The sequence below is a fragment of the Pteropus alecto genome, unplaced genomic scaffold, assembly GCF_000325575.1.
Source record: "Pteropus alecto unplaced genomic scaffold, ASM32557v1 scaffold110, whole genome shotgun sequence".
NCBI classification, from domain to species: Eukaryota; Metazoa; Chordata; class Mammalia; order Chiroptera; family Pteropodidae; genus Pteropus; species Pteropus alecto.
The window spans coordinates 1102498-1112300 of NW_006431920.1; the positions used below are offsets into that span (position 1 = coordinate 1102498).

The 9803-nt window shown below is 37.5% G+C and overlaps 1 protein-coding gene across 1 annotated transcript in view; it reads right to left on the minus strand.

Annotated features, from left to right (window-relative positions):
• DIS3L2 (DIS3 like 3'-5' exoribonuclease 2) overlaps window positions 1-9604 on the minus strand; it is a 273001-nt gene extending 263397 nt beyond the window's left edge. Inside the window, exon 1 of the mRNA XM_015585355.2 lies at window positions 9510-9604. The gene's annotated coding sequence lies outside the window, so the exon portion shown is untranslated. The remainder of the gene's footprint in view (window positions 1-9509) is intronic.
• Window positions 9605-9803: the final 199 nt, after the last annotated feature.

Genomic DNA, 9803 nt, shown 5'->3' on the forward strand with positions numbered 1-9803 from the left:
GCTCTTCCAACCCCACGCACTATAGGAGCTCTTCTCTCCTCCTCTAATGCTTTATCCTCCTTAAAGAAACCTGTAAAATTGGACTTGCCCTTCAAAGGTTGATCCTAAAAGCTTCCTGCATCTTTGGAAGTCTTTTATAATCTACACACTCCCTTCTAATCTTTCATAATTCTTCTCTTTTGATTATGGTGCCTTTTCTACTCTTACTTCTATTTTAGCTCTATACTTGTCTTATCCCTTGTACTGAAGCAGGAGTAATGGAAACAGCAGAAGTTGGGAAAACTCTGAATTTAAAAGTGAACATTAACTGTCTAACTTTGACCAAGCCAAACTACCTTTCTTAAGCCTGTTTCCAAATACACAAAGTAGGGAAATTGTTATGTACTTTGTATTACTTCTTTAATAAATATGGTGTGTTTGTGTCCGAGACAAAGACAGAGAGAATGCAAAAATATATGAGAGTAATAAAAAAGGACAGAAAAGTAGTAGTTATTAGAACTGTGTCTCATATGTTCAAAAAATTAGAGGAAATGTTGAACAGGTTAAGAGACATTAAAGATATATAAAAAAAAAAAATCCAAATCAAACTTCTAGAGATAAAAATCTATGATGCCTGAGATGAAAAACAGACTGGATTTAATTAACAGCAGATTAGACACTGCTGAAGAAAAAATCAGTAAAATTGATAATATAGTAATAGGAACTATCCAAAATGGGGCGAGCGGGGGAAACAGAAAGAAAAAATGAACAGAGAGCATCAGTAAGCTGTGGAACAACTTCAAGCAACCTAATAAATGTGCAACTGAAATCTGCAAAGGTAAGGAAAGAGAGAGGTGGGTAAAGTAAAAACATTTGAAGAGCTGAAAATTTTCCAAACTGATTAAAAAACTATAAAATCACAAATTTTATCATTGACCAAGAAGGTCAATGATACAAATCACAAGAAACATAAAACTATACCAAGACAGATCATAATCAATTTTCTTAAAACCAGTTTAAAGAGAAAATCTTAAAAGCAGCAGAGAAAAAAGACCTATTAAGTTCGGAGGAACAGAGATAAGGATGTCAGATTTTTGTGAGAAACAAGCAAGGTAGAACACAGTGACTCAAAATCCTTATAGCACGGGTAGAAAAAAAACTGTCAACCTAGAAATCTTTATGCAGCAAATATATCTTTCAAAAACAAAGGCAAAATACAAACTTCTTCAGACACATGAAAGCTGAAATAATTATCACCAGCAAATGTGTATTACCAGAAGCATTAAAGGAAGTACTTAACGTAGAAGGAAAGTAATAACAGATGCAAACTATTCCATAAAATTAAAGGAAAGGTAATAGTACTTCCTAACCCATTCAAGGTTGTCAGCATTGCTCTGATACCAAAGCAAAAACAAAGATATTACAAGAAAAAATATCTCAAACTAGTATGTCATAATCATAGATGCAAAATTTTTAAACAAAATTTTAGGAAATCAGTTCCAAAAATATATAAAAAGAACAGTACATCAGGACCAAGTAGGGTTTATCTCAGGAATGCAAGGTTATTTCTAACATCTGAAAATCAATGTAATTCACCATATTAAGAAACTAAAAATGAAGAAATGTATGATTTCAGTAGATTCAGGAAAAGCATAACAAAATCCAACATTCATTTCTGATAAAAACTCTCAGTAATCTAGGAATAGAAAGAATGAATGACAAAGAGCACATACAAAATGCCTACAGCTATCATCATACTTAATGGCAAAAGACAGTTCCTAAGATCAGGAACAAAACAAGTATGTCTGCTCCCACTGTTTCTGTTTAACACTGGACTGGGAATTATAGCCAGTGCAATAAGAAAAAGAATAGAAAAGATCAAAAAGAAGTAAAATTGTGTGCATTCGCAGATGACAATATGTATGTAGAAAATCCAATAGAATCTATAAAAAGCTACTAGAATTAGTAAGCATAATCAGGTTGACAGTACAAATGTACAAATATCAATCATATTTCTATATATTAGCAACAAATATTCAAAAATATAAATTTTTTAAAAACATCATTTCCATAGCATCAAAAAATATATAATACATAGGGATAACTGTGACCAAAAAAAAAAAAGTACAAGATTTGCCCCAAGAAAAGTACAAAATATTGCTAAGAGAAATTAAAGAAAACCTAAATGGACACTATCGTATGTTCATGGGTTGGAAGACTCAACATCGATAACAATTCTCCCCAAATTGGGATCCATAGATTCAATACAATCCCAATCAAATTCTCAAGCAGACTTTTTTGAAAAGCTAACAAGCTGATTCTGAAATTAATTTAGAAATGAAAGGACCTCAAAGAGCCAAAATCTGGAAAAAGAACAGCAAAGTTGAAGGACTTACACTATCTGATTTCAATTCTTGTTATAAAACTACAGTAATCAAGTCAGTGTAGTATTGGTATCGAGATAGACAAATAGGTCAATAGTGAAACGAAAGGCCAGAAATAAAACCACACGTATATAAGTAGATTTTCAACCTAAGTACAACCTAGATACAAGACAATTTAGTGAAGGAATGGTCTTCTCAACAAATAGTTCTAGAACAGTTGGATTCCATATGTAAAAATAAAATAAAATAAAATTTGATCCATACTTTGCTTACATATAAAAATTAACTCAAAGAGGACCATAGATCTAAATGTTAAATCTAAAACTAAAACTTCCAGAATTTAAGAGAATGTCTTTGTGATATCAACTTAGGCAAAGATTTCTTAAAGTAACAAAAGCACAATCCATAAAAGAAAAAAATTATAAATTGGACTTTATCAAAATTAAGAACTTCTCTTCAAGATATCATTAAGAGAATGAAAACCAAGTAAAAGAAAATATTTGCAAATCTTATGTCTGAAAAAGGGCTTATAACCAGAATAAAGAACTTCTAAAACTCAGTAATATGAAAACACAGAACCCAATTAAAAATGGTCAAAAGATTTGAACAGACACTGCACCAAAGCTATATAGATAGTAAATAAGTTCATGAAAAGATGCTCAGTATCACTAGTTATTAGGAAAATGCAAATTAAAACCACAGTGAGGTACCACCACAAATTAGAACATCTAAAATTTTAAAGACTGACCATACCAAGTGCTGGTGGGAATGTAAAGTAGTACACCACTTTGAAAAACTTTGACAGTTTCTTTAAAAGTTAAGTATATATCTACCTTATAATCCAGCCATTCTACTCCTAAGTATTTTTTTTTTTATGGTGACACTGGTTAATGAAATCCAATAAGTTTCAGCTGTACATTTTTACAGTAAGGCATATATATATTTACACTGTGTGTTCACCTCCCATAGCTAGATCTCTTTCTGTAACCACATATTTGACCCCTTTTACCCCATCTACCTCCCCACTCCTCTCTGGTAACCACTAGCCCATTGTCCATGTCCATTAGTCTCTCTTTGTTTGTCCTGTTCATTTGTTGCTTTTAGGTTTATATCCCACATATAAGTGAGTGATAACACTTATAAGTGAATGATATCACTTATATGTGGGATACTCCTAAATATTTATGTAGCCAAGAGAAATAAAAGTATATGTCCACACAAAGACTTGTACACAAATTTCATAGCAGCCTTATTTGTAACCAAAACTGGAAACAATATGTCCATTATTAGGTGAATGTATTAATAAACTGTGCTATATCCAGACAAAGGAATGTTACTCAGAATTAAAGAGAAATCAACTGCTGATAAACTAAAAAACATGGATGAATCTTAAAATAATTTTAGTGAATGAAAGAAGCGTAACTACATACTGTATGATTTCATTAATGTAAAATTTTAGGAAATGAAAATTAATATATAATGAGAGAAAGATCAGTAGTTGTCTAGGATGGGGGTCAAGAAGCCAGGGATGTGAGAAGGTTTTGGGGTGATGGATATGTTCACCCTCTATTTGTGATGATGGTCTCATGAGTCCACAATGTGCCAAAACTTAACAAACTGTACTTCTAAATACATACAGTTTATAGTATGTCAACTATACCTCAGTAAATCAGCTATAACAAATATGGTCCTGATAATTAATAATCCTTCATAATACGAACTGGGCCCTAATGCATTCACTAAAAATTGTTAATAATGTGTATTTTTGTCGTATAATTCATAAGGTACCATTCCCAAACTATTAAGACTGGTTTGAACTGGCAAAATTCAGTAAATCATAAAGAAAATAAATGTCTTATTGGAGCAAAAGATCTCTGAACAATTCAAATATTGTTTTCATTTAAAAAAACTTAAAATAACTAAAAAGAATAGCAAACCATGTAAACTGTTGATTTTAAGTAGAATTGTCCAAAAATAACAATGTGTTATTATCTCCTTTTTTGTATAATTGCTGCTACAGTTTCATACTCAGCCCTTTAAACCTGATTAAAGCTGACCTCTTTAATCAGCGGAGAGAAAGGAGCAACTATTTCCCAGAAGATGATATGCTCTCTGCATGAGGTGAAGTTAAACAGAAACATTAGGGCTTCTCGCTGAATCTCTCAGCACCCAGATAATCACCACAAACTTCTCTTCCTCATCAAAGCCTAATGGGAGATAGAAACAATCCAATCTCATCAAAGGAAGCCTGCAGAGGAACCTAACGAACAGAGTTCTTCAATTAGCATTATATAACTTCCTGCCTCCTCCTGGTTTGGGCGCCCAAGCTCTCAAGCCTATCAGATACTCCAACAATCACTTTCCTTCATTTAAAGGCTTAATACTCCTACTAAATCAGTCTGCTTCATTCCTTGCCCTTTTCTTTATCATTCCTATAGTATTTATGTTGATGTTCTCATGCCTGGTGTAAATGCTGAAATCAGAACTTGTCTGCAGGAAGTAGCACGATGCAATGTAATGAGAGAAATATGGGCTTTGGAATCAGACAGACATGAGTCCATACTTTGGTTCCAACACTTATTGCCTTATGACTCCCGTTTTCTCAATAAGAGTCAAATCATCTTCCTCACTGTACAACAATTGGTAGTAAATGATACAACACATGTAAATTACTTGACAAATAGAAAGGGATCCATAAATTATAATCCCCACAATAAACCACAATTTTAAAAATTGGGGGGGAAAAGGTAGTTTCTTTAGACTAATAGTTGACTAAACTTGACCAATTCTAGCCTCAACACTGGAGTTAATCACATAATTGCAACTCTGGGGCATCAAGTTCTTGCTATGGTTCCAAATTAAATGCTATCTGAGAAGTCCCCATTGTCAAATCTTTCTGTGTCCTGTTACATGACACAAAGGAGCATCGTGTTCAGTTTCACCACCACCCTCAGGCTACTACAGACAACAAGAATTCTAGCCAAGTCTCCCTGACATCACCAATAACAGCAGAGACAGCTGGAGCTCAGAAGAATCTACGGGTCTATCCCAGCCCACGGTTTGATTTGTACACGTGCTCAGTAGTATCTGAGTGAAAATGAATTTTATTTCCCATAGCAACTCCCCATATAAAGCAAAAAAAAAATTTTGAAGGGTAAAATAAGAGGACATTCTAAAAGCTGGATTCTATGAGGCCGGTCATACAACATTACAGGAAAGCAATCTGGGATAAATGGGGAAACTGCAAATCTTCCTCACACAAGAAAATCCTTTGTTACACTTTTCTGCCCTTAAAATATTAAGTCATGTCAAAATCACTTCCAGTCCGATACCCAAAATCAACTGGTCCTTAGGCATTCTGAGGTGAGCACTATAAAATGTGGTACAAATATGATTCTTTCAGAAATATCTAGCAGCGATGAAGCCCTCAAAGAAGCACAAACCTTTGCCTCTAAGATAAATCAACTAACCTAAAGAGTTTAATGCATTAGGCTTTTCATTTCTGATGGTTTCTTCATTAAATTTTCATCAAAATTCGCAAAACCCAAGTAAGTATATGTGTCATGGGCAAATACATGCAATAAGAAAGTGTTAAGAAAAGGTCAAGAAGTCTTAACTCTGATTGCAAAAGTCAAAAAATTATTCAATTGCAGAAGGACCAAAGTAAATTTGAATAATACAATTAAGGATATGAAATCAATGAAGTTCAAAATTTTATGTAGGGCTACCTCTTAGGCAATAAAAGTCCTGAAGACAATCAATTCATCAAAAAATATTTCCTACGCATCTAATATGCCTCAGCATAATGTTATGGAGACATGGGAATGTTTCTGTACGACTCTGGTACTTCCCATCTAACTAAAGAATGATACTCACAACATGTAAGTAGGCCGAAGAAGAAGAGGCACCCACCCAAGAGTTGAAAGACTAGAACTCTAGTCCCAACTCTGCCTGACTCACTAGATGTCCGTCCTTGGGCAAATCAGGAAAACGTTAAGACTCAATTTTCTCACCTAGAATAAGAGAGAGTTGGACAGGATGACTTCTAAGGCTTCTTCCACTCTGGGTCTACTAATCTAAGCTGAAGGACAAGAGAGAGGAATTGGGTCTTAAAGAACTGGGAGGATCTGAATTAACTCATGGGAGAAAGGATATTCCAGGGAGGAGCATGAAGGTAAAAATGAACACATCTTGTATGATTCGCTTATATGAGATATCTAGAGTAGTCAAAATCCAGGAAATAGAAAGTAGAAGGGTGGATGCCAGGAGCTAGAGGGGGAGGAGAAATAGGGTGCTGTTCAATGGGTACAGTTGTAGTTTTGCAAGATGACAAAGTCCTAGAGATTTGCTATACAACAATGTAAATAGAGTTAACACCACTGAACTGTACACTTGAAAATGATTAAGAAGGTAAATTTTATGTTTTTATTAATTACCACAGAAAGAAAGTCATGGCAATTAGTGTCCTAGAGGTCACAATGATGCAAAAATATTTCAAATCAACTAACATCTAGTGTCCAATCCTGATCTCTAGAATTCCTTTTCTCCCAATTAAAAGCAAGAGTGGACATGTCTTGCTAGTGAGACACAGAGGCTTCCCCAACAACGATAAAGCTCAGAAAAGTATCCAATACTAAGCAGTGGTAGAAATACGAAGCGGGCTATTCAAAAAGTCTAATTGTGTCACCCCCACCCACAATCCAGCCTAAGTCCCTACATAAAACCATAAAGGTTTCTATTTACTCTAAGGATAAAAAAAAAAAGAAACTCCTCAACCTGTTTACAAGGCCTAGCACCCTTTGGCCCACCTCTCCAACCCCCTCTCCCCCCAGATTCTTCTACACCCTTCCCGCTCCATCTGTCAAGCTGTACCGTAAGTCCCCAGTCCTCTTCGTTAACCCCGACATCACAGGGTCTTTGCCCCTGCTGTCTGCTCTAACTGGAACACTCTTCCTTTCCTGTGCATCTTTCAGATTTCAGTTCAAATGTCACTTCTCTGACTTCCCTAACTCAAATACTTGTCACAGTTGCAATTTACATGCGTGTGATTCTTTAATATCATCTGCTGAGGGCAAGAACCACATATGCATTCATTCTCCCCCATTTCCAATGCCAAACACAGTGACTAGTATCAAATATTTGTTAACTAAGTGAATAAATGGGCACTAAACATATAAGAAAGCAATAAACATCGCAAGAGGTCTCCTTAAGAGTGTGCATCTTCGCAAAATGAACCTTTGGAGAATGCCCAAAAAATGGAGTCTAAAATCCCTATTCAACTCTTAGGGGGGAAAAAAAAAAGCCAATTCAGATACCTATACAGGCATACCTCGGAAATACTGCAGCTTCAGTTCCACACAACTGTAATAAAGTAATGCAATAAAACAAGTAGCAATCCTTTTGCTAGTGGTGAGTCTTATCTTCCTTTTGCAAGAAAAAAAAGAAAAAAGAAAAAAAACGCACCTATGAAGCACAATAAAAAGTAGTATACCTGTATAAATTTCTTTGGCTCTTCTGTCTCTAGCCAAACATTCAGCATCAAAGGCAGGTAGGTTAAACACACACACCAAACATAAAGCAGAACTACTAGTTGCTGTTGTTTTTGGCATTTCCTGATACAGTGCCTGCTACATAGGAAGCATTCTGGAAGTGAAGGGAAAACATTTCACAAGACTCTGAAGTATGTATGAAACTGTAACTAACTCTACTTAAACTGTGGTGTCTCCTATAAGACACCAACCATAGAAGTTGACACCAGCTGCAGAAGCAGAGGAAAGAGTCTCTAAATGGCAAAGCCCCATACTAGTAGCCTCATCATATGAGATCTCAAATACAAAATTGCCAGATTTGTGCCAAGAGTGAAAGAAATATATACTGCAATCGAGTGACCCTAGAAATTTAAATACTACAAAAAGTCACGAGACCATTACCCAATCCCTTAAAAATATAAAGTATTGAGGATTCTCTGTCCCCTCCAATATAATTACAAGTTGTATCTATACTTTAAAGACAAATCAAGAGACAGTTTCTATACTTTAGAGATAAAATCCATAAACATATCCCTGAAAACTCAGACCATACTGATTACTCCCGTCATTGACTTTGCATTTAAACAAATGTTATTTTATAGTTTTCCTAAAATTTAATGTGTGTAGTCTCATTTCTTATATGTATCCTTCCGGGTGCATATAACACTGTAGGTGCTTAATAAATACTTAGTGAACTGAAACGAAATTATACTGTTTTGAATAATGGATTTTAATATATACACTCCCGAATTTTATTCCCAAATACTGTCATTCCCCAAAATTGTTCATAATGCCTCAGTTTTAGTTCCACCACCATTGGACTCAATATAAGGTCGTTATCCACCAACGCTCAAATAAGACACAATTAATAGAGGTTTTCAGTCCCCTGTAGTTCCATATAAATTTCAGTTTGTCAATTTCCAGAAAAAAAAAAGGCAACTAGGATTTTGATAGTGTGTTAAATCTGTTAACAACGCCTTCTCCTACTTTCTCCAACGTAGCAAATTTCACTTGAAATTTTCCTAAACCTCCTCAGTCCCAGGGAGAGTTCCTTCTGTATAAACTTGGAAGATACAAAATCTAAGCTACAGAATACTAACTGCACATCACTAAAGACTGGAAAAGCTAATTACCAAGAAAAGGATCAGTTCAAAATAGTCAATTTTGAATCCACCAAGCAGATACAGTGTATCACTTTGGAAAGCATCAGGCAAACATCAAGCATTATAGCTGAGTGGCTACTGTTCAAGGCTCCTGAGGCGCACCATCCCTGCCCATCCCAAACATCATCCACAGGTGACCCGAGCCTCGAGAAGCATCCTCTCTACAGCAACCGGCTCTGTTTAATTCTGGTTTTCCTCCTCGCGCACCGCACTAGGCTACAGGAGAGGGCGGGGGGCGAGGAGCGGGGCCTCGGAAGCCAGGTCTGCCAGCAGCAGGGGGCGTGGGGTGGGCAGGGGCGAAGCCAGGGCCCGGGAGAGATGCCAGAGGCGTCGGACGCTTGCCCGGGGCCGCCGCCGGCGCCCCACGAGGGGCCGCGAGGCCTCGCGGGCCAGACCCGGGTCGGTCCTCAGAAGGGGTCGAGGTGGGGCGCGCGCAGCGGGGCGGGAGGCCTCACCCTTGCTCCCCGGAGGCCGGCGCCGCCGCGGTCCCGCAGTTGCTAAGGAGAAAGCTCTTCCGGGTCACGGGCGCGGCGGTACAGGGAGCAACGGTGGCCGGAAGGGGCCAAGAGCGGCGCGCGAGGCGTGTGCGCGGCGCAGGCGGTGGTCTGCGGCAGCTGCGCGGCGGCCGGGGCGAAAGAACCGAGTCGGGGGCCTCGCGGCTTCTCCGGTCTCGCCTCACGGGGGCGACCTGCTGTAGCCGGTGGCTCTCGCTAGGCGACCTCCGGGACGCCTTCTCGCCCCGCCCCCGC